At 36.1% G+C, this 24,726-nt stretch overlaps 1 protein-coding gene across 1 annotated transcript in view; it reads right to left on the bottom strand.

Annotated features, from left to right (window-relative positions):
* Window positions 1–24,726, bottom strand: part of LOC108676342 (uncharacterized protein CG43867) — a 208,250-nt gene that overhangs the window by 91,905 nt on the left and 91,619 nt on the right. The window lies entirely within an intron of this gene.

Below are 24,726 nucleotides of genomic sequence, written 5' to 3'. Positions count from 1 at the left end.
CTGGTAATTCTGCTGGTGGTAGAGGAGCTGGTGGTGATGGCAGACCGGCTATCGTATCAAAATCACTACCATCAACACCGCAGTAATCAACATCCTCTAGAATCACAATCAATAAGACTAGCATCGGAACCAGCAAGCTAGATGTTAATATAGTTTGGTTTGATGGAAAATTAATGACGAAGTAAGCAACCATCTCATCAGGGAGAAGAGCAGCAGGAGGGAGGAGAGCAACAGGAGGAAGAAGAGCAGCAGGAGGGAGAAGAGCAGCAGGAGGGAGAAGAGCAGCAGGAGGGAGAAGAGCAGCAGGAGGGAGAAGAGCAACAGGAGGAGGGAGAAGAGCAGCGTGGGGGAGAGGCCACAGCTCCTCAATTATTCCTCACGAGGTGGTTACGAAGGGCGAACTGCGGCTGCGGTGCCCCTGAGAGTGCAGGCCTGACGCGACCCAAGTCAGGATTTCCGGCACCTGCCATTCCTCACGTCACGTGGTCCGAATACTCAATTGCTCATACCATAACAAATAAAAGAGAGTTTATCAAGTAATATTCAGCGTTCGAATTCACATTGATAAAAAGCATACATTTATTTTTCGTGGGAAATACCTTATATGTAATTAAATATCATAAAATTCCCTTATAATTGAAGCCATCGTGGAGACATTTTGAGCGATTTCAGCTATTAAGATGCAGAATGTGCTTCGTGCATCTAAGCCTGACCAAGGGTAAGATTTCTCATAATGTTGGCCGACCTACGCAAGAGATTTACGCCGAAATAAAACCAACATCATAACTATGTTGGACCACAGAAATTAATGTCTTGTATCGTTAACATTCTAGTAAATTTCGCAGTGTAATTCGATTTAAACCATGGTGTAAAATCAAAGGCTACAAATATAATTTGCTGAAAATAAATAAATTAAATATTGTACAAAATTTTGGAAAATATTGAAAAAATCAAAGTTATGAATATGAAATTGTTCCATCTATAAGATTTTTTTATGGCACTCTACGCTGCTTAGCAGTGCCTTGCACTAAAATCCAAGCTGGCCCGAAAAATTGAGTGCAACGCTGAAGGATTCCAGCCCGGAATTAAAAGATAGTCAGCACGGCGGCGGCTGCGCTCTCATCAATCTACGGAAATAAACATCCGTCAGAGCAGGCGCTGCGCTACACATGGAATGGGTCACGGCCACTGGCGCCCTCAAGGACGCGGTCCTCTGGGAGGCACTTGTATCCCTTACGCCACCAGCAGGAGTAGGAACCAAAGCAGATGTAATAACTGCAACAGCCGCAGCCGCAACTACAATATAATCACCGACAACAGTGGGGAAATTTGGTAACCTTTAGGAAGCAGCATTTTTAACGTGAACAGCTATCAGGACACCAGCAGCAGCCGTCGTTCCAAAAAGAGTCCTAAAATTACGCTCAGATGTTGCCGACGAAATAACAGCTTTTGTTGTAAGCATAGATTTACTACGTGAACATTAATTTATAGCGTCATAGATTCGTTTTAGTTCACAATATGACCAAAACAGAGAAAATTGAAACGCGAAGTGAGGTGAGTTTATGGTATGTACGAATGTCAGTAAACGATCGAAACACATCTGAAATATACGACGATGATAAAGAACTTGTTAAATTGTTGAGTAGATATGGGATGATAGAGGGTAGTAGGCAATAGTGGCGGTATGAAGTGCAGAGATGTTGCAGTGCAGACAAGTTTACTACGGCTGTAAGCTTATTGCGGTTTTCACTAATTAATCTATTACTGGGTAGCGTACGTACTCGCTATATATAAGGATGAAATAAAATGAGGAAACTTGCAGAGTGATACGATTCTCTCCTGAAAATCCGAAAACGGATCAAAGTTTTTTCACATACCAATCCAAATTGATAGTTGTCATTCGAAACAAATAACAAAACTATTTAAATCCTTTTTGCTGCAAAAAAAATGTATCGAAGACTAGATAATCGGCTTTCCACACATAGAAACCCGCTAAAAAATCTGTCACAATTCTCACGCAAACTCTACGGTTCTTTCACAGCTAAACCCGTGAGGCTCGCATCGCGGCGCGAGGAGGCTTAGGCGCCGCGAAAGGACCTCTGAGCAGCAGCTAATCTGCACCCAGAGCTCCGCACCTCAACTAATGCCAGATTACATGACGCTCGCCACAACAAAAATTCTGGCGGTTGAGTTCAGGTGCCAACTTATCTTGGTCTTGGAGCGAACAAAATACGCTGACAAGTTAAAAAATAACGATAATTGTTAAAATAACGATAATTGTTAAAATAGCGATAATTGTTAAAATAGCGATAATTGTTAATTGTTAAAATAACAATAATTGTCAAAATTTGACACTTCAGGTGCCAATTTATCTTGGTTTCAAAGAGAACAAAATACGCTGACAAGTTAAAAAAAATAACGATAACTGTTAAAATTCGACACTTCAGGTGCCAATTTATCTTGGTCTTGAGGAGAACAAAATACGCTGATAAGTTAAAAAAATAACGATGATTGTTAAAATAGCGATAATTGTTAATTGTTAAAATAACAATAATTGTTAAAATTCGACACTTCAGGTGCCAATTTATCTTGGTTTCGAAGGGAACAAAATACGCTGACAAATTAAAAAATAACGATAATTGTTAAGATTAAAAATATGAATTAAATTTGCTCAGAGATGGTGTAATATGGAAGCGGTGATATTGAAATTCAAGCACTATTAGTAATTATTATTTTTTGGTCTGGATCCTCAGTCACTTTTGACATCACTTCGGTTATGCATGCTTGGTATATTGGCATTCAGGATTCCACTCCAGATGTATTTTGATTCTAAATGCGTAAGTTTTGCATATTTTTGTGATAATCACGTTGATTCGCTGCAATTTATTTATTATCACTACTCCGAAATATGTAATAATTTGTATGTTTTTAAAGAAGCTTCGAATGTAAGAAAATGAATGAAAGAATCCGAAGCTAAGAAGCTAAGGATTCTGTTCAATGAAATATTGATTTAATGGTAGGAGTTCAGAGTGGTTTTTAAAGTGAACGAGACAATGAGAAGAAAACTTATATTTTGAATCTAAACTTCGTGTTGTATTATGATCAGAATGAAATAGAATATTATCGTATTCAGTTCTATTCTTCTTGTCCTCCAATGGGTTAATGAGTTGAATGAAAAGACAGGGGACAATAAGGGATTTATATTTTCTATTTATTCAATGAATGATCTCTGACAATGGGATGCACAAACTTTTCCAGATGGACTGCACCGATGCTGTAATCAATTTTATCTTTTTGTACTTTCATTTGATGACTGATATCCTAAAAATATTGGGACAATCATTATAATTCGTATCTATGTATACACAGTACTTTTTGTGTCGGCATCATACCCAGATTTGATTTTTATCGCTGGCAAAATCGTGAGGTTGTAGCAAAATGTGTGAAAAAAAAGGTTAGAATCAAAATTTATTTCTTTAAAATTTATGAAGTTGAATTTCTATAGATTTTTATAGATAATTTCCGATATTTCCAATATCACTTCACCCTTTGATTTTCGGAATACCTCATGACTTCAAGCAAACATCCAGGTAATATACAGAAAAGAAAGAAATGTATTATGGATACGCGCTTGAATCGCCTACATATTCTTTTAAAGTCCAAGTCCCCACACACAAAACAAACAAACACACATAAAACTTTCCAAAATAATCATCGTGTGCACCAGATCGTGTATATCATACTTTCGAGATTGAAACATTTTGGTTTATTTTATCTTTCAAAAATCGCTTCGGATAAGAAGCTGCTGCAGAAGCCGTATTTGCGATGTAATAAGCTGATGGATCGGATGAGGCATGGCAAGAGAAGCTTGCTTTGCATAGCTGCTGTGCCTGAAGCAAGGCTTTGCAGTAGCAGAGCAAATGCTCTTCAAATAGCAATACCGTGTCGGAAACCATATACCATAGCTGAACCATGTCGGAAAGGTAAAGGGTCTTTCTGTAGACCTTTCCCTGTCGGACAGGGAAAGGTCTATAACCAACAGTACAAGAGTTCTAGCAAAAGCTGAAACTTATTTCACCAATAAAAACCATGACACACTTTGGAAGCACAAAATAACTCATATGAGATTTTAGTCCCAGACTAAAGTAAATCGCAACCGCTGTGTAGTTTCACCATCGAGCACAAGACAGCGACCGTCACGAGTCGTGCTTAAATAGTGTCACCATCGAGCCCGAGACAGCGACCGTCACGAGTCGTGCTTAAATAGTGTCACCATCGAGCACGAGACAGCGACCGTCACGAGTCGTGCTTAAATAGTGTCACCATCGAGCACGAGACAGCGACCGTCACGAGACGTTCTTAAATAGTGTCACACCGAAAGCATTGGCATGCAGTGGTCGTTGGCGCGGTGAGTGATGGAGTGAACGATGTTATCGACCAGAAGCAGCGAACAGCTTTCATGCACGCAATCGCAGCGAAGTAATGAAGACCACGAGATATGCCACAGCTCCAAATAAGCCAGTCCATTACTCGGACGCTCCTGACAACTCGCACAGTAATTGAAATCTAAGATTCATTGCTTTTATCACAAAGTGAAACACTTGCATTGTATAAAACAGTTATGTAATAGTCTACGTCTTATTTCATAGTCTACAAAAAAATTGGCGGGTTTTTTAGAATTATTGACTTATTAACTTTCGGTCAGTCTTTCTTTTGAGTAAATAATGTGTTTTCTCAAGCGTTAATAGGGATAATTTTATTTTGAAATTTGCGCAAGATGAGAACACAAAATACTGTTACACATTTTACATGCCAAACTTCAAAACATTTAAAAGGTCTGCTTATACTGAATATGTTGCATTCGTACGGTATTAAAATCTTTCGAACAACTTCCGTAGACTTGAGACGCCGAATAAATACGCAGGTAGAGTTGACTCTGAAGAGGTTCATCTAAATAAATACTTATAATTCGAAAAAACCGAATGGTACACTGAAAATGTATCCATTGGTCCTTAACAAAATGTTAATTGTTGATAACACTCATTGAAATATAATTTAAATAGATTAATGTAATAATTTAAATATATAAAAATACATCTTCACAAAATTTTACTTACGCAAAAATTTTGGAAGCTATACGTGACATAGCGTCGCGTTAACACAGATACGTTCGACACGCATGTAAAATCTATGGGTACAGGAGTGAGGCATCACAGCGCAGGCGTGGAGTTAACGTAGATACGTTAGACACGCAAGCCATCTCGTGCGGTGTCGACATACACTACGTCGTCAGCGGTTCTGTCAGAGATAGCGATACAACCTGAAAACCAACCTTGCCGAATATGTACCTTTTTGGCTTGACACGTAGCAACGAAGGAGATAACGTTTAACATACAAAAGAATGTTACTTCTTTACACGTAGGTTGTATGGGTATTACTACACAAGTTTCCGTCAATATATGAATCCAACGTGAAATGGAGTCGTCGAAATTTTAGTGAAATAAAGAATTTTCTTTCTTTCTTATCACCTGTGTATGCTTTAATCTAATCTAATCAATGAATAATTCTTTGAATCGACTGCAGTCATTTTGTGTTTATTTTGGAATTATTTCGTGTTTATGATGGAATTATTTTGTGTTTACAATGAAATTATTTTTTGTTTATACTTTTTTAATTATTCATTTAGATTGAATTGAATTACTGAAAACTGAACCGTATATATACTGAACTGACACATACGTTTATGAAATTTGCTTGATTATTGCATTTATTTAAATTTAAGACATTTGACAATTGTAAATCAGATATATAAAGCTTTAACTTGTTAATTTGTTGTAATGTACACTTAAGTCTGAAACATCAGTGTTGCTGAAAAACCTCACACCATTCCAGAGCAGAGGAAATTGAAGTAAAGAATAAAATCAGGTTTTATGAAACATTTAGAGTTTTGTTTATGGCGATTTAAAATTGGGACGTAATGATTATTATTATTACCCCAATTTATAAATTATTTTCTCAAGATGGTAACTTCAAATAATAGGAGAGCCATTATCCGTTTGCATAAATCAAAATAGAGTAAAATAGAGTAAGCAGCTAGGATATTGCTCAAAAAAGGTTAGCAAACGTTGGAACTGTTCAAAGAATCCACAAATCCTGGGAAGAAACTGGACCTTCATCAGCAAAGAAAGGTAGAGGAAGGCCAAAAGTCTCCAGTGATCGGTAAGATCGTCCTCTTATCCGTTTTTTCAGTGCTCATCTACCTTTCAGGAAGACTGCAAAGAAACCTCTATTGAACAAGAAAATCATAAATGACAGTATTGCTTTTTGCAGGAAGTACAGGGAATGGACCGCTGAACAGTGCATGGGGCAGCGCGATATTCTCAGATGAAGCGCCATTCAGGTTGTTTGGCACTTCTGGGAAAGTCCTTGTCAGGAGTATGACAGGTGAGAGCTTCATGCCGGAATGTCTTGCGCCCACGGTGAAGGATCCAGGTACTGTCCATGTTTGGGGCTGCTTCTCAGTTCAAGGAAAAGGATCTCCTTCGCACAAATATTGCAATGAATTCAGTTTGGTGCGAAGAAGTTTTGATAGAAGAATTGATTCTCTCAATGGACAACTAGTTTCCTGATCAAAATTTCATTTTCCAGCACGAAGGAGCTCCTTGTCATAGAGTCGGTGCTATCAAAAGGCCTCTTAAAGATTTTGGCATTGAAGATTCGACAACATGGCCTAGCAATTCTCTAGATTGCACCGAATCGAAAATTTATGGGCCATTCTCAAAAAGTGCATAAACAAAAGTCAACCAATTTCTACAATGGACTTACGAGAATTGATTTTGCATGAATTGAACTCGATTGATATAAACAACATTCAGAATTTGATTTCTAGCGTGCCTATGTAATAATAGTCAACACTGCATATATGAATAGAGAAATCTGGCCTATTTTAAATTTTTCGCGTGGGATTTCTTTCTTATTAATGTTTTCTTTTCTGCTCAAGTTAAAAAATACAGATTTAACGTATTCTGATTTTACTTTAGACCTCATAATTGAATAATTAAAAAAATATCGCTTGCGACAAAAGTTTTGGCCACGGCCTCTTTACAAGTAGGTAGTATGGGTGTAGTCAGAACATCGAGTCTAAAAGGAAATCGAAACCATGTTACCTTAATCAAAATTGATATTAACTAATTGCTAGGAAAATTTCGAATTTATAAACATTACGAGTGCTCTTTACCATACAATTCAATTGAGATGAATAATTAATTAAGTTAGTGTAAACACAAAATAATTCGTATGAAAACTCAAAACTACAGTCGAATTAAAGAATTATTTATTGATGTGATTAGTGTAAAGTATACACAGGTACTAAGGATAAAACTTAATTCTTCATTTCACTAGAATTTTGACGGCTTCATTTCACGAGATTCCTATAGTGATAAATGCTTGCTGATTTAGACCAAGCGATACATAAAAAAAACGTAATTAGACCATCATTTGTAGGAAAGAAGGTCAATTCACGCATTAATAATCTATGGTAATTAAGCGAAACGCGCGCTGCAAAATATCACCCATTGATGTCAATAGCGTACCGCACACTGCCACGTAGATCTTTTAGACAACTAATTCTAATTTCGTCATTTATTATTATTTTTTTGATGGTCATGTAGAAAGAAAACTGCAAAGAAATTAGTACATCTCTGAATATGTGCAATTTGTTTCTCTAAATCTTTCTTAATAGATCATGGAAAGAACTACAGCAACTAGATCATGTATTTGAGATATGAGTTTTATTCCGCGCTTTGGCTACGTTGTGGTGCGTTGACAGGCGGGCGGCGCACCGGTTGTGGTGCGTTGACAGGCGGGCGGCGCACCGGTTGTGGTGCGTTGACAGGCGGGCGGCGCTGTTGACAGGCGGGCGGTGCACCGGTTGTGGTACGTTGACAGGCGGGCGGTGCACCGGTTGTGGTGCGTTGACAGGCGGATGGCGCAGGACGACGGGATTTCATTTAGAGGCAACACCAAACACGCGCGGGACATAAGAAGACAGGGAATCGCGCCAATCCTTCATTTGTGTGTTTGCGAAGGCATCGGCAAGCAGAAATAAGGCCGGGCTGCCAAACACGGTCCAATATACAAAAGAAAAAATGGTTTGGTGAAACACAAGTGACGTTTGAAGTCAGCCTCGAAATGTAGACTAAGATTCTGGGCCTTCGTGTAAAGCAAGGCATATATGAGAAGTTTGTTGGTGGAAGTCATAGAAAAATTTAAAATTTTATGATGGAATAATCTTGCTTGAATTGAATTCAACCAATCTTGTTAAATTAGCAATTCGTAATGGGTTTTCGTCACTCGAGCTTTTTTAGAACAAATGTTTTAATGTGTGTATACATATGAATACATGCATCCTTATAGTTGATAATCAATCCTTGAACCATCCTCAATGAAGAAAATTTTCAGCTTGTGCGAATTTTCAGGAAAGATTTTTCGTAATTATATATAAATTCGCTTAATTTTAATGTACCTGCCCAATTTGCCAAATTATGACGAATTATAGGATATATTATGAGATTTTGGAGTTGAAATTTACGTTTTGATATTCGGTAAGTTTGCATTCAGAACCGAACCAGTTGATGACCAAATGAATCTATATTTATTTGTAATAAAATTAGTACCTTCACACTAATATATTTCAGAAGAGAGTCAGAGTTTAAAGGTAAAACAAGCATTTCGAGATTAGTAGATATAAGAGCTCTGTATTGTGTTTCAGCATTCGGAATGATTCGCCGCGAACGACACAGTCAAGCATGAGAGGAAACGACAGTCTCGTCTATAAACAGAACAAGTTGGCTAGAATTAAACCGATGCTTGTTCAACTGATATTCCTGCGGTAAGAGCTCACAATAGATCATCTGAAACTAACGTGAGAAGCATGCGATACTGAAGCTTTTCATTCTCATTCTTTCGATTGCATAGATAAGTACCTACGGGTCAAGTAAATATAATTAACAGGAATCTATCAAACATTATAGGAAATTTACTCCTGAGTTGAAGAGCTTAAAGCCTGATCGGATTTTGTCATATTTAGAAGGTTTTTTGAGGTAAATATTTGCTGTAGTCGCTCATTACTTAGTTCAGATTTTATGTTTCCCTTAACGAGGTATTACAAAATGGGTCAGGATTTAAAAGTTTTTTATTATAGTAATTTTTGATTTTATCAATTTCAAAACTCAATGTTCTGCCAAATTCCAGAGCGGGATTGAATTATGGAGGTTCTTTGTTGAATGAAGGTATAAACGGACCTTCCTTTTTTGAAGGTATAAACGGACTTCACTGTAGATGAAAATTATTACAAAAGAAGGGATGATAATTTGATTCTCAAACTCGAGGAGTATTGATCCTGAAGTTCGCGAGTTCTTAATGAATACATTGACAAAAAATGGCGAAATATATTTGGCATGTAAATATAGTCTGCGTCACTTCGGTTTCGGTACACTCAGAGAATAGGTGAAACTTTGTTCGAATAGTTGTGATGCATTTATGCCTTTATGTTCACATGACCTTATATGGGTTCATCTGACCAAGTACGACTTTTAAAAAGTGCTTATCATTGCACGAAGTGAGTCACTATTTTGCCATTCAGGTTTCATGAGCGTAATGTTTCATTCATGACCCGCTCATGTTTCTGAGTGTTCGAGTGAAATTATTAGATGCAGCCGATAGCCTCCTACAGGTCTTACTTGCATCGAAGAGTTTGCTTTGCCATGAAACTGAGCTTGTATAGAAGCGTTATTTTTCTGCTGTGGATGTACGAGGTGAACGAAAGTGCTAGCTTGTTCAGCATGAAGAACCTTTAACATACACATTAAAATATATTTAAAAATCCAGCCATTTTCAGCTTCATTCACACTATACTCATGCATGGACCTAAAGTATAATTATGTCACTTGGCCGAGTGAAGTCATAAAGCTCGCCGGTGTGTAAGGTAAGCAAGAGTAGCGAACTATTGATCAGCGTCGAGGCAGGTGCGAGAGCCTCTAAAGGGGCACTCGCATCAAGCGTATAGCGCTCCATCAGCCCGCGTGCGCTCACATCGCAACAGGTGACACGCGCCCGCAGGCTCTTCGCAACGCTTCGCACTTGAACTTGAATTCTACTATAATAAGGAATCTTATAATCCATTTAATTATTGCGGGAATTGAATTACGCCTGGAATTGAATTTCATCTTGGATCAGGTTTTCACATAAAAGTGGAGTTTTTCGTGTACAATAAATTGTACACTACAATTATTCAATATTCACGCGAAAACGCAAGAAATATGTTATTAATAATGAAAATCAATCGTCTATGTAACCATAAACTAACTGTGCTAAAATATTCTACGCATACATAATGTTGGTCGCTTGAACGCATTGTTGTTAAAAATAACTTGGAAGCGAATTCAAATTTATAGGAAACTGTTCCATTATTAACAACTAATGAAGCACCAACAGAAAAATCTTATTCATTTTTTTACAAATTGTTAAGTTTTCGACCGCAAGAAGGAGTAGCACCTAAGTCTCGAAATTAAGACATTCAAGGCCACAGTCCCAGATTTTTAGTGCCTATAGGTTTGTTCATGTTTCCGTCGCCTCATTCCGCGACGCTCCGCCAGAGAATTCCTAGAATTTATGGCGGTCACAGCTGCTCCAAAGGATTCCATTTCAAACTGGAAAATAAAGTTCTACATTTGCATTGAAGGATGAATTTGCATGAAGATACTTTTTGAGAGAGCTGAACTTTAGGAGAGTCGGTGAGAGTTGCGGCTTCTGAAGAGATGTAACACACGCAGGTTAATTCATTCCTGCCTGGCGACGTGATTGAAGCGATACGAAATTGTCGTTAACTATGGATTTTGTACAAAATAATAATAATAAATAATAATGTTAAGATTACCGGGAATCAATTTAATGAAGCTTTCAATCTTATTCGCTAGGGAAACGTATACGGAATAAATAAATTAAGTGCGTCTCCTGGAGCTTTGAAGTTATTTAAATTAATTTTAACATTCGCTGAAGCAAATTCTATTGTTGGATAAAGTACAGTGGATAAAGGCAAAAATATTGCTACTAATCAATCATCGATTACACGAGTATAATCATCGGTTACCCGAGTATCATTGAGAGAATTTAAAAACTATTTCAATCATGAATTAAAGAAAAACATTCTTCCGTTCCTTGTAAATTTTAATTAATACTGATGTTTTTACACGGTCTAATTAACTGATGACTAAAGCCACATAATGACGAACGAGACAATATAATGACTTGTTACAGTTAGTATATAATATGAACTTTTCAACCAAAAAATACGCTAACGATGAATTGAAAGCCTCAATTCAGAGTAGGAGGATTTAATTGGAATTCCTAATGAAAATACTTTATTTTTCCATCGCTGCCGTCGACACATCAAACGATTCGACGGCCATGTAGCATGCAATGCCAATTAGTTCACCGCCAAAGTATTTATTTCCCAACCTCCACCAGTTTAATTGAAACCAATTTTGTGAAGAATGAATTGCATGCAAAGCTAGTGAGCTTTCCAAAGAATAATTAATTCCAGTTAGGGAATAAAACAAAACTGAACTTCAAAGCGTCCTCAGTGAAAATTTTCCTTTACCGAGCGAGTTGCGAGACTACGATAACGCTCGAGTTCAAAGCGACGCAAAACACAAACATTTTAGCAAAGGAAACATTCGAATGCATTCTACACAAACGTCACTGGCTTGACGTACGAATTAGATGAGAAAGACGTCTTTAGAAGTCTATGCTCAGCAGCAAAATCGATAATTGCTTTTAAACTTCTGAAGTACGAGTTAAAACTAAACAAAATCAAATTGAGAAATGTTTTATTGTTATTAACCGTTTTTTTGCGTGAATCATTAGAAAGCATGAATTTAACAGCAAGATCACGTAGAGATTCTTCAGACATACGTGAAACATTGGTGGCACAATGCATGGTTGAAGTCATACTTTAATCATCGGTGGTACAACGCTTTAGAACGTTTAACAGCGCATTTAGTTTAGTATCTTCATTAACACGCCTTATCAAAAGCTACAGAAGTCTGGCGCAAAAAGAACATTCATTCGACATAATCGAAAAATCACATATACGTTTGAAGCAAAGTTTAGCTTAGAATGGCTAAATTACGTTAATGTAACATAAATATCGACAGCGATGAATAAAAGAATATTAAGCTAATCAGAATAGTGCAACAAAATTATCTAGGAAACAACAATTGCTGATTGTCAAACTAAGAATCAGCAATCGTCTGAAACGTGCATAAATAAATTGGAACGTGAAATAATCGCCAAATTTCCCACAACACAAACGAAAATCCAAAAATACCAACACTTTTACTGATACATAATAAAAAATAGAAGAAACAACCAACCTAACGGCCAAAAATTCAAAAAAAAATTTCAAACGAAGCCATTTGTTGACTCGAGGCGCTCTGGAAGTTTCTAGAAATCAGCGCGTGTGCATCAAGAAAACATCGCAAAGTTTGACCGTCTGGATAGAATGAGCTGCGGTGACTGAAGTAAACTTCGCAGGACTTTCGTCCCAGCTAAGAACAGCGAGAACGACGCAAACTGTTAGTGTTACACTCGGGAGATATGACATTTTCTTCGAGAATTTTTTGTACTCGTGCAACAATTTTCATATTTGTATAGGATGACAAAATTTTAAAGAACAATAGTTATACCAAGATAATGAAAGCACTTTTTAAGTATGGATCAAATTCATATAGGATTATGAAAAAAATACAGCATGAGAATGAAACAAATATAGCAACGAACACATGAAATTACGATATAAAGAGACGCACAAGGAAAATAATCTGAAATAGTCAAAAATAAACATAAAGAAGGAACACCGATAATGTTCGGAGTAATGTAAAGCATTTCACCCTACACATTGACAGGGTCGCGTCATGGACTTCGATCAGAGCTGCACGTATTCAATCGAGCTGCGTGTGCTGCTGCGTAGCATTTTCTGATTATGCAATTTCGACATTTTAACCCATATAACATCTCTGGACAGTCAGACATAGAGAAAATGTATATTGTAGATATTACCACCTGCTACGATGCTCAATGCATTATAATGAAAAAATGTAATTTCCCTAGTACTCTGTAATGAGTATAGTAGTGTGCATCCTGTATTATGCAATGCATGCCAAAAAGACTTAAATTCTTTTTAATATAATCAAATGACATACAAATATTGCTGAACTTCTATGCTACACATGCAATGCTTCTATCACACGTCAGGGAATGTGGTCATATGTGTTGAAATAATGGAGATTGGTCATATTTGGAAATTATTTCATTTCATTTTGAGAGTTCAATTTATATTACCCATTAAGTTGCATACTGATGACAATACATAGATATAATCACTTCGTTTGAGAACTATCAAGATAAGTGAAGCTGGATATCACTCTATTTTAATGGAAGTAACTTTATCAATAAAATATAAAAGCAATTAAAATTAGTTCGATGTTTCTTTTTGTTTGCATTTTTATATTGAGAATTGATTCCTGAAGAAGAATGAATTTGTAAATCATCGTGAAATTCCTCGATATAAAAAAAAATTGAAATGACTCTCGATAACCTCGAGTACCAGAGAGCTTCGTAACATTATTACTCACCCGAGGATATTAATTTAATTAATTTATTAATTAGGATATTATTTAATTAATTAATTAAACTCATCCGAGGATATTAATGTTATGCGTTCGATGGTGAATACAGGTTGCAGGCAAGCGTGAGCTTCAACATACGAGACTATCAGGGCGGCCACTCGTTATCCCTAAGACCTCTTATGCAAGATTAAAAACGAAACAAACACAGATAAATTCCATGTTTCATAAACTCTAATAGTTATTAAAAATTACTCTTTAACCGAAATAAAATATGAGCTCCCCATCGTATAACATATTCCAGAAATATTCGACATTATCTAGCTCAAAAACTACCCACGTTATATACTAAGAAGGTAAACCCAATGAGCAGAATTCAGCAAGAGACAAAATCAACAAGCGTGTTTTTCCTGCAAGCAATTCAATCAGTGTTGTTTTGGACAGCCAATCGAGGCCGCTGACCGTCGTTTCTGATGCATGGAACTCCCCTCACTCGCCCCACTTCTGCAGCCTTAACCTCCCTTCGCTAACATAACAAAACACAAGCCAAATTACGAGTCCGAATTGAACCAAAAGCTCATAAATTCAGACGACAAACATCGGTTCTTCCGCTGGAACAAGTGTTTGTTGATTGAATTAAAACAATATGCTAGTAATATTTCACGAGTACACGAGCGAGGGCGATTTTGAATTTAAGTCAAAAACATAACTGATTTTGGGCCGTTGTATATCGCAAACTGAGATTTGAATACAATTATATTTAAAATAAATTTCTTTTTATCTAAGATACTATATGGGAATGAAATAAAGTTACCTCACTCAAAACGAGAGGTTATTTTTCATTACATTTGTTATTTCACGCGAAGTTAGAAGTTTGATGGTCAAATCGTTGCTGCAGTCGCAAATTGACTAAGAATTTAACATCGAACTAAATGCCAAAAATAATTGCAATATTTTTAATTTAATTTTTTTTAGAAAAGCATCATCATCGGTTCAAGTATTATAAATTGAAATATAATCTAATAGTATGACATATTTTCCACTGTCTCGAGTAAAACTTTCACATACTTTGACTTCTGGCACCATGTTCAAAAAATAAAAATTAATTTCTGAAATTCTCTAAGAATGTTAACCTAATTTTCTTGGCAGTCGACATTTTTCTAAATTACTCCATTCAGGATACTTTTCAAATGCGGTCCTAACTGATTCAACACGTTGAATCCGAAGTGGTACATATGCGTACCACGAAATGTATTTTTCCAGCACGTAGTGGTACATAATTCAGGGTTGCCAGATGGCCTAAAAAACTGCCAAGTTCGCGAAACAAGTAAGGACAGAAAAAGGCCTATAACTCAATATATATTAGTATATTTGTAGGTTCCAGGTAAAAATTTCATTTTTTGTTGCAGTTTTTAAAATTTAATTATGAAGTACCCCTATCATAAATTTGAGCCGGCTAACGCAATTGAAAAAAAAAAACTAATTCGCGGGATTTGTACCAGAAAATAGTCTGGCAACCCTGTTTCAAAAAAGTACAAAAAATGAAATAATAGTACAAGATGAAGCAATCGGAGTCAATAAGCAATATGACGTCACGCAACTTCTTGATCAGATTGACGGAACAGGGCCTATACTTTCAAAAAAAAGTTAAGAGATCGTAAGTTCATCAGCCAATCATTGACGGCCTTTCAAGCAAAATTCACCAATCATAGATAAGAAAATAGAGCGTAAGTACTTACGTTCACATACCGAGTTTTGAAAGTATGGCCCTGGGGCAGTAGTTATCGTACGGTAAATACACTTGCGCACCTACCTCATTCAATTGTACGTATCAACGCGGAGCAGTTCGACGTATCGTGTCAAACCTGATATATCATAGGTTTACCTTCCACGTCCGTTGCTTCAGACCCGGGGATTTTAGTTAATAGTTCTTCCTCGCGTGAAATTGTGGATACAATGGCTTTTAGTTTCGCCCTCTTACTTTTACATTTCGCCCTCTTATGGTCAATTCGGGTTGCAATCTCTATCGTGTGAATTTAAATATTCCGATTGAATATGCTCTTTGGTGTTAATTATTGTTAATTATATTATATATTGTTAATTACTGACTGACGATGCGGTAAATCACCAAAAAATTTCATTCAGAATTTGGTGATTTGTTTGGATTTTTTTGGTATTTAATTCTAATACAGTCAATAAGAGTTGTCTCCCTCACTAAGAGTATTTAGCGCACCCTAAAACCGACATTTTCTTGTTCGAAGAATATGATTTTTCCACTAAAAAATGGAACTTTTTCGATTTTGACATCAGTTAATTGTAATATTTATAGGTTTTAAATGAAACCTGAATGATTTGAGGACAAAATGTTGTTAAGAGATAAAAGTTTTAGAGTTTTAAAAGCTGCATGAAAAAGGGGTAACATGAAAGATTGCGAAACAGCATGGTTGTGAAACGTTACTGAACATTAAGTAAACAAGGGACAAAACGCTATTCTTCTACTATTAAAAGAACAATTTTTTGCAATTTGAGTAATTAAAATTCCAAGTAAAAAAATTGAGAAGATAGAAAACCAAGAATAGTCTAAATGAATTTGATGATTCAAGTTCAGCTAAGAAGTTACTTCCATCATGACCCATGTAGATGATCAAGATCATGCTGATCAAGGTTAGAGATGTATAACGTGACCAGAAATGGCTTTAAAACCTTTGATTTGTAGCCAAGTCAACTCAAACTTATTCGAAAAAAGGCACGACTATTTTACAGATCTTATGAGCCCGAAGTAGCATTGCGGTCTTTTCTCGAACAGCAAGTAAAATGTATTTCCCTCAAACACAAAGATATCTTTGATATATTTGATATTATATCTTTGATTTCAGTATTTAAAAAGACAAATATTTATTCGAAAAAAGATAAATTTAGTACCGGAGTGCTGTGAAGCTCTAATAACTTGCAGTAAAATGTGGGAGGAATAACACGGCGTTGCCGGTAGTAGCGGCGGCACGGCGTTTGTTGGAGTAAAAATGTAAGGAGCAGATGGCGACTTTCTTTATTTATTGTTAATTTGTGGAGGGGAGAGGCAGTAATTCTGCGGACGACTTGAGGCGGCAGCTCGCCACAACCCCACGCGCTACTGGCGAAGTTTGGCGGTTTTGACACAAAATTATTCCGAGCAAAAGAACAGATAAAGTTCCTTTCTAGGCTTTTTATTTTGAACAAGCTTGAAAGTTAACTGACAAATTCCCATTTTGACACGTTGACTACGAAGTCATAAATATGCGTACCACGAATTGTATTTCTTCAGGGCGTAGTGGTATATATTTCAGAGATGCAAGATGGCCTAAAATCAGGAATTACTGACAACAGACACGTTTTCGAAAAACGTTTAATGCTTTGAAACGGGTTTTGATAAAATTCTATATTATCTTATACTATCTAAACGCTTAAAATTAAGCAAAGCAACAAAGGATTACTGTAGGATGCTTGTGTCTAACAGCCAAGTCTTGTGAACTGAGCATAATAGAACGTAATTTCTTAGGACATATGTGCATGCGCAGAATTCGCAACACACGCTTGACTACTCTCCCCTACGCTATAAATGCTAATGATGTAGCAATTTGTAAACATAACAGTTATAAGCGTTAATGAAGTAACAATTAAGTGTAGTGCAGCAAGAAGGTCTCTGACCCAGGAGCGTCGCCAAATATTGAACGACAGGATTCTCGTTCATGTAAATCATGTCCACATTATTTTTATTGGACGATATTCTAATACGCAAGCACTTCTAAAGACACATAGTTGAAAAATTTGGGAAGATGGCTTCTGTATTGAATCTTTTTGATTAATATGTGGGCCTAATGGGCCCAGTTCCTATTCCATCGTATACTACTATATAGATTCGGGTGGAAGTTGGGCGCCATTGCACATAAGTTTTTACGAAAGCATTTTTAGTTTTACAATCAACTCTGGATAAACAGCTCTGGGCATAGTTGTACCTCGAAACTTGCTCGTGCTTCAAATATTTCAATGCGAGCACAAAGCTTCATTTTTTTTATTTATGCAAATTAGCGAGCCAAGAAACCAAAATTGAGCAAAATTACACATCCAAAAAATATGCGGCACGTCATAACACGTCTCCGTGTTCCGCTCAGTTCAAAAATCAGTTCAAAATTCGACCCGCACTAGTCACGCAGGCAAGTGAAATCTTTCCAAATAAATAATCTACAAGATATATTTACCGTAATTCCTGTACACATGACAGATCGAGTCCTATGAACATAACCGCTCGCTTAATCGCTTGGCTGAACGCAGAGACCACAACATTCAATAACTCTGCTGTGTCGTCTCCATGCAGTAAATGCAGACCATTTAAGTTCAAGCATATCTGTAGTGTAGTTAATGTAGGTTGCTGCATGCGGTGCTCAGCATCTGGCTTAGTTATAGGCTAATGTGGTGCTCCACATCTTGCTATCTTAAAATAACAATAAAGAGATAAAACGGTTGGAATAACCGTTCTGCTTTGGTGGGTTTGAGCTGATAGCCAAATTAGATAATCACAATATGTAATTTGAAATTTATGTTTTCTATTACAGTGTCATGTCATTTTCATTGGTGAGAAAACTTTGAACGAAACTGTAATAACTCCATATTCGATGTCAATTTGATCATGCAGAAACGGCATCGATGAATAAAAAACCGCAAAATTAATTTTAGGAACAGTTTTTGTGGATGATTTTCAGCCATTAGAGTTCAAATAAGTGTATAAACAGAGTGGATATAAATTTTATCATTCTTTCAACAAACAGTTTTTATACTAACCCTTCCGACAAGTGAGATCGAAACTAGCCTTGTTTAGACCGAGTCCGCACTGATAAGGGATTATATATATTTTAACAATTTACTTATTACAAAATGACAAAGCTTGACTACTGTCAAGAGTGAACGATTATAATGTTATCCGCTTTATCTTTTTTATTTGACAAAGCGTCGATTAGTTTTACTCGCAATGCTGAGCAACAGATTCCTAGATTCAGCATGAACTGATCACGTCCATAAATTAATTGTTACATTCTATATCAGAAATTTCAATGGCACCCAATCGGAGATGTGGAATTGAATTGAGTAAGCATATCCTACCTTCTGTAAGCATGCATGTGGACAACTTAATTTCTCAATTTTGAGGTGTTTTGATTATTATTTTTGAACAATCTGCGCGAATTGGTTAGTGATTCCTGTATTTACCATCTCAATATATATATTTTTTTGGAAAAAAAAAAACAGATATATTTAGAGCAAGCAAGTGTGGGGCAAACTAGACCATATAGCATGAAAGCAGTGGAATCTGATATATACATACGAGTATATTAACGCCCACAACATAGAGCGATAGGATCAATATCATAAAAAAGTTAACAACAAAGTCGCAGTAGAATGAAAAAAACATCAATTCTCAATTAGTTGTAATACAAGTAAATAATTAATAATGATTTGTTATCAATTCTTTCACAATTGAAGATTGTGCTCGATTGTGCTTTTCCGTTACTGTACGAATAGTTTGGCAAAAAAAATTCAATCATCAAAATTGCTATTGCTCCCAAAATTTCAAGGATGAATGGGAGAAAATTTTTTGTACGCAAGAAGAATTTGGCCAGCTGAAGTACGTTCACTGAAACCACTTAGCGATGATAATGAGTTGGCGAGCAGTGGAAGAAACGGCAAAAGATGGCAGGCAAGAACCTCCTAAAGTTTCATTTCATTCTGCACTAAAACTCCACGGAAAAATCTCGGTTTGTTCCATAAAAACAACGAAGAGTGACGCACAGAAGAAGATTTGAAGAAAACTCCCGCAAACTTCAGTGATATATTTGAGGCTTTGCAGAAACTTGGTATTGAATTTTGATGTATCGTCGGGCCATCGAAGTTTGAGGAAAACATTGGGAAAATTAGTAAACTGTTTTTAAAATTGCATCCACTCAGAATTTCCGGCCGCTTGCTGACAATTTATAAGAAAAGTTGCAATTGCATTGACGGAATACAAATTGCATATAAATAAAGATTCTTTTCATCCGTCACATTTTCATTAACATTCACAAATTAATCAAATCTCTAGAGTCTAGACAATATGTTTATGTGGCCTATAGCGCAGGATAATAATAAATTATACATTAGGAAATTCCGTATTGATAGGAAAGGGAAAAATAATACCTAGGAATGGAAGATAGTTTATGAAATCTTTCTCCAGCTATCGCAATAATATCAATGTTTATTTGACGTTATTCAAAGAAAACCTTCAAAAGCTCATTTAATTTGGCCTCCATTTTTTACTGCCTTCTGATTCCACACCTTAAAATAAATTTTCAGACCATACTAATAAGACGACGGGTAATGTATTTTGGATGGGCGCAGAAAAAACCTGAATTTAATTATAGGTATTGGCTTCAAACTATAGCTTCATATTTATAAAATACTAGAATCTTAACCCGGGGTTGCTGTGGATAGATAATCCGGTTTTTTCTTCATTGAGTTGCCTCTAATTCCATCAGTAACATATACAGTAAAAAAATACTCCTATTTAGTACTTGTTTTTAAATTTGAAGAAAACTGCAGTTCTCATCATTGAAAAGGCAAATTTAATAAGATTCCTTAGTCTAAAATTCTTCCCTTCTATCATCTCTATGATACGAGTTCCGTAATCGAATAATTTTCCTGCTATCATTATAATCCCTAAACTAAAATAAACCATTATTTAACAAATGATTTTCATTTAACAGCTGTTTATAATTGATTGCAATAGATACAAATAGAACATTTTTTTTTCAAGTCACGATATTTGTTTGTTCGTGCGTTTCATACATACAGACATGTTTCCGTCGAATATTTTTCATTAAAAAAACCAAGAGGACCTGAGATTTTAGACTATATTTTCCGCACATTTCTCATATATTTTCAAGCTTTCTCATGCATTTCCAATCTTTCATTTTTGACACCTAACCAAACTTTTCATGCATTTCTCGTTTATGATAATACATAAATTCGTGGCATTTAGCATATTCAAAACTCTCGCCTACTCTTGTCAATGTCAAATCAGGACTGAATTCATCAATTCAGGAATTTCCAACTTGTAAAATATTCAGTTACCGAAATAGGAATTCTTCAAATTGTGAAATTCGAATTTGATGGAGGATTAAACAGGAGATATTTTGTAAAAGGCACTTTGAACGAGTTTCTCCCCATTTTAAAGCAATTAAGTTAGAGAATCATATTAATACCAAGTTATTCAGATATTCGTCAGTAGGCGGAAATATGATTATCTTCAAAGCTGCCTGCACGATAAATTTTTAATGTTTGGAGGTTCTCATGCGCGTGTTCACAAATCCAAAAGAAGTTATTTAGAATTTCATCCAAATTAACTTGAAAATAATTCTATGTATAAAGGAAAGTAAATGGAAATTAGAGGTAAGTCAGAGATGATCTATCCCGAGAAACACAGGGTTAAAATGCCAGGTTAGTCCTGCCTTCACATTGACACAAAATTGAAGGTAAATTTCATGTGAAATGGAAAATTTGTAGTAAGTAAAAGACGTTTTGCGCATTACAATCACTTGTTAAATTTATGCATTCCATGTACCGCTGCGAATACGCGATGATTCATAGGAACGTGTAGCGGGTGGGGACAAGTTCTAATATCGTTGAAAATTTACGTTGGCAGGACACTTTCCTTAAATTTATGGCGCACATCGTAACTCAGAAACGCGATCCGCAGGAGTCCATTTCTTTATATTATTCTTAGCCAGTGGCACAGAACTATCACTGGCGCCGTAAAAAGCTCAATAAATAGATGGAAACTCGTAAAACACAGCCTCTTGGCGCAGTAGCTCATATGCTCAGTCGTGGCTATAGCTTCTTTATATTGCGGACAGTCTGTCAGATCTGCTTGAGATCGAACGGTGTCCGCTTTATTGATGGGCTGTCCGCAAAATGAGCCCGACCTCCTCACAGAATAATTCTATTATTGGGTGAATATATCTACTAAATAACGTTCTTCTTCACCAACGTGAAAAACTTTCTTCGGTCATGAAGAACGGTTTTCATCTTTGGTCGGGTTCGGTAACGAATTAGGCTCATACTTTGAAAATATTTGAAGAAAAGTCTCAATTATTAATAAAAAAATTGTGCGCAACTATTTATATACATAAACATAAATTAAAATCAAATTTTTAAATTTTTAGTAGTGAAAAAGCATTTGGAACGTAACTCGGAAAATCGCACTCTCTTAAGAAGAACAAGCCTTATATTCACGGCACCCAGGCACCAAAGCGCTCGATGTCATGCCACTCATTCATCAGCCATGAACGTGAGTATCAATTAGAGATGATTTAGAGGCGTTACCAGCTGGTATTAAAGCCTATCATCAAGGCTTAAGTGTACATCAATTCTTCCAAAGAGTTTGGCTGTTCTAGGCTAGGTAATTTGTCTCGTGCTAAACCTGGGCTAAAATTTCATTAAAAATACAGGGTCGTGGCGTTGCAAGAATCATATACAACAATACAGCCTCAAGAAACGACAGGATGTAAGAAATCAAACTCCTGAGTAACATCCATAAAGAATAAGACGACGGAAGAAAATTAAAAATAAGCTTGAAATAAAAAATTTGAAAAACTCGAGTAGATGGCCTCCTTAATGCTAACTTTCTAACACAACAACATTAAACTGTATGTGCGTATAAGATATTCAACAAGCACTGCCCAAGCCAGATCATTTATTTCACGCGTTACAAATAACTTGCAGAGGCAAAAAAGGCTCGTAAGGAAATAAAAAAACATACGAAAATGTCATAGCAATAGTGTATGAATTTATCGACGTTGATTGACCCAAGTTGATAATTGCAAATCATGCTACAGTTTTGTTGACATCGATTTCTGTAATAACGTAGCTATGATGATGAAGGTAATGTGTCAGTTCTATGCTCGCACGGTATAGCGGTGAATGAGATGAACCCCTAATTAAAATATGGTTATTCGTAACTTATTCTGTTGCCCTGAATTTCTGGTTCGTGATCATAGATCAATTTCCAGGCATCAGAGGCATCAGTGAATTGTGAACCGTGTATTCCATAGCTCAATATGTCAATACATTTTTAATAATAAATTGAACATGATGAATATCAAATATTTCAGCGGCGAAAGGATATGAATAGAGAATTGCTTCAGTATTAAAAGTGTATCATATGTACATACCGGCTGGCTTCAAAATAGTCACAACACAAGTCAATTAAACTTTTCAATGAAGCATTCTGCATTTTGGGAAAACTATTTTGATAGCTTCATCATTGCATTGTATAACTTAATTTATTACGAATAAGTAGTGCCAAACTTGATGAAGTTATAATGGAAATAGTTGTTTATACCGTCTGTTCTGAAACCCTAACCTAGACATGTATGTCAAGTTCACAAGATGAAGCATTCGTAAAAGGCCTAAAATTAACTTCTACGGAACGGATCCACAAGTTTCCTTCAAGTTCGTTAGTAAGTCTCGTATTTTTACGCATAGGATCTACTGATATCTAACCACTCAACTTCGGTCACAATTTAGGTCTCAAATACGTTATATTTAGTGTTTATAGCCGCCTGCGCCACAAATATCATATAGTTATAGTTATAGTACATTCTTTTTTGAGGCTTCGTTGGTCAAAAGCAGAACTTAGCATACAGACACAAGCAAAATTATATCAATAGTTAACTCAGGTTACATTCTCGACTAAGAATGCCCTTTAAACTTGTAATTTTATACTAAATTAAGCCAAGATTGAGGAATACTCACAATAATATTCACCAGGATGATGGGATGGCTCTTAAGGCCAGCCAACACGTACCTGTAGAGATGAGCAAAGGATTTATTACAGATATTTAGCAAAAATTTAAGAAACAGTACAATATAACTTGGATATTAGGATATTAGTACTCAAAAAAGTTGTCGATGGTTTTATAATTCAAGCTTTGGATCATATTATAGGTAGAAAGAGGGCAGGATGTTTATTATCATTTGAAAATGTAAATAAAAACAATTGCCGACCACGAATCTGAAACAAATAAGGTCGGGGTGAGAGACACGTCGATGTAATATAAATGAGCTCGAGATGAGCACAAAAATGTAAGTTTTAAAGTAAACTACATTAATTTGGAATATTATTCACCTTTCTAGCGAGATGATGTAGATCATCTACGGTGAGACAGGATAACGCCAACTCCATCCTGATGATGACGAATAGTTTCTATTTTTTGTTGTATATTGCAGCACCAAATACGGAATTTATTGCTCGATATCAAGGCTTATGAAGGTATTGTCAAACTGGACCATAATTTGTTTACGTTAATTTAGAGCAGAAGCAAATTCAACTACACATGAAAGGATTGTCTTGAAATACACTTACTATTGCGATTGCAAGCCTTACAACTGCGCTTGCGTGAGGAAAAAAAACGATGTAAACGAAATAACGAAAGTCGGGTAAGCATGAAAAACACCTTCAGGGTAATTAATTATAACATTTAATTTGTAATGCAATAATGTAAAACGTGTGAATTCAAACATGAAATAAAATATTGTTGACTTATACTTGGATAATTTTAAATTCTGATCGGAAATCAATGCTTAATTCTATCTTGTTGAAAAAAGCCAGGAACGTTAAAATTGAAGATGCTTGAAAATACACATAATTTATAGCGTAAGAAAAAAACCTTTTTTACTTGAGTTCTAAGGAAAAAATTAATCTTATGAATCGTGTCAAAAATATCGTCATTCACGAAAACATTTTTTTTCGAGTTGCACTGTTGGGGTAAGTGCAGTTTTCCATACTCGGCGGGCGGCCTCAGCGGGTTGTTTTGATTGTTCCCCGATGCCTTCATTTCCTTAAACGACTCCTTCATATTCTACTTTATTGTTCACCTCATTTCCCTAATATTCTTTTTATGGCGAGATTTCCTTGAAGCACGTCATACGGAGAGCGCTCAACACAAGCGCTCGATGGCGACCGTACCGTTGCGTTCAG

Source organism: Hyalella azteca, unplaced genomic scaffold (assembly GCF_000764305.2).
Source record: "Hyalella azteca isolate HAZT.00-mixed unplaced genomic scaffold, Hazt_2.0.2 contig1871, whole genome shotgun sequence".
NCBI lineage: Eukaryota > Metazoa > Arthropoda > Malacostraca > Amphipoda > Hyalellidae > Hyalella > Hyalella azteca.
This window is presented reverse-complemented; position numbering and strand designations above follow the sequence as displayed.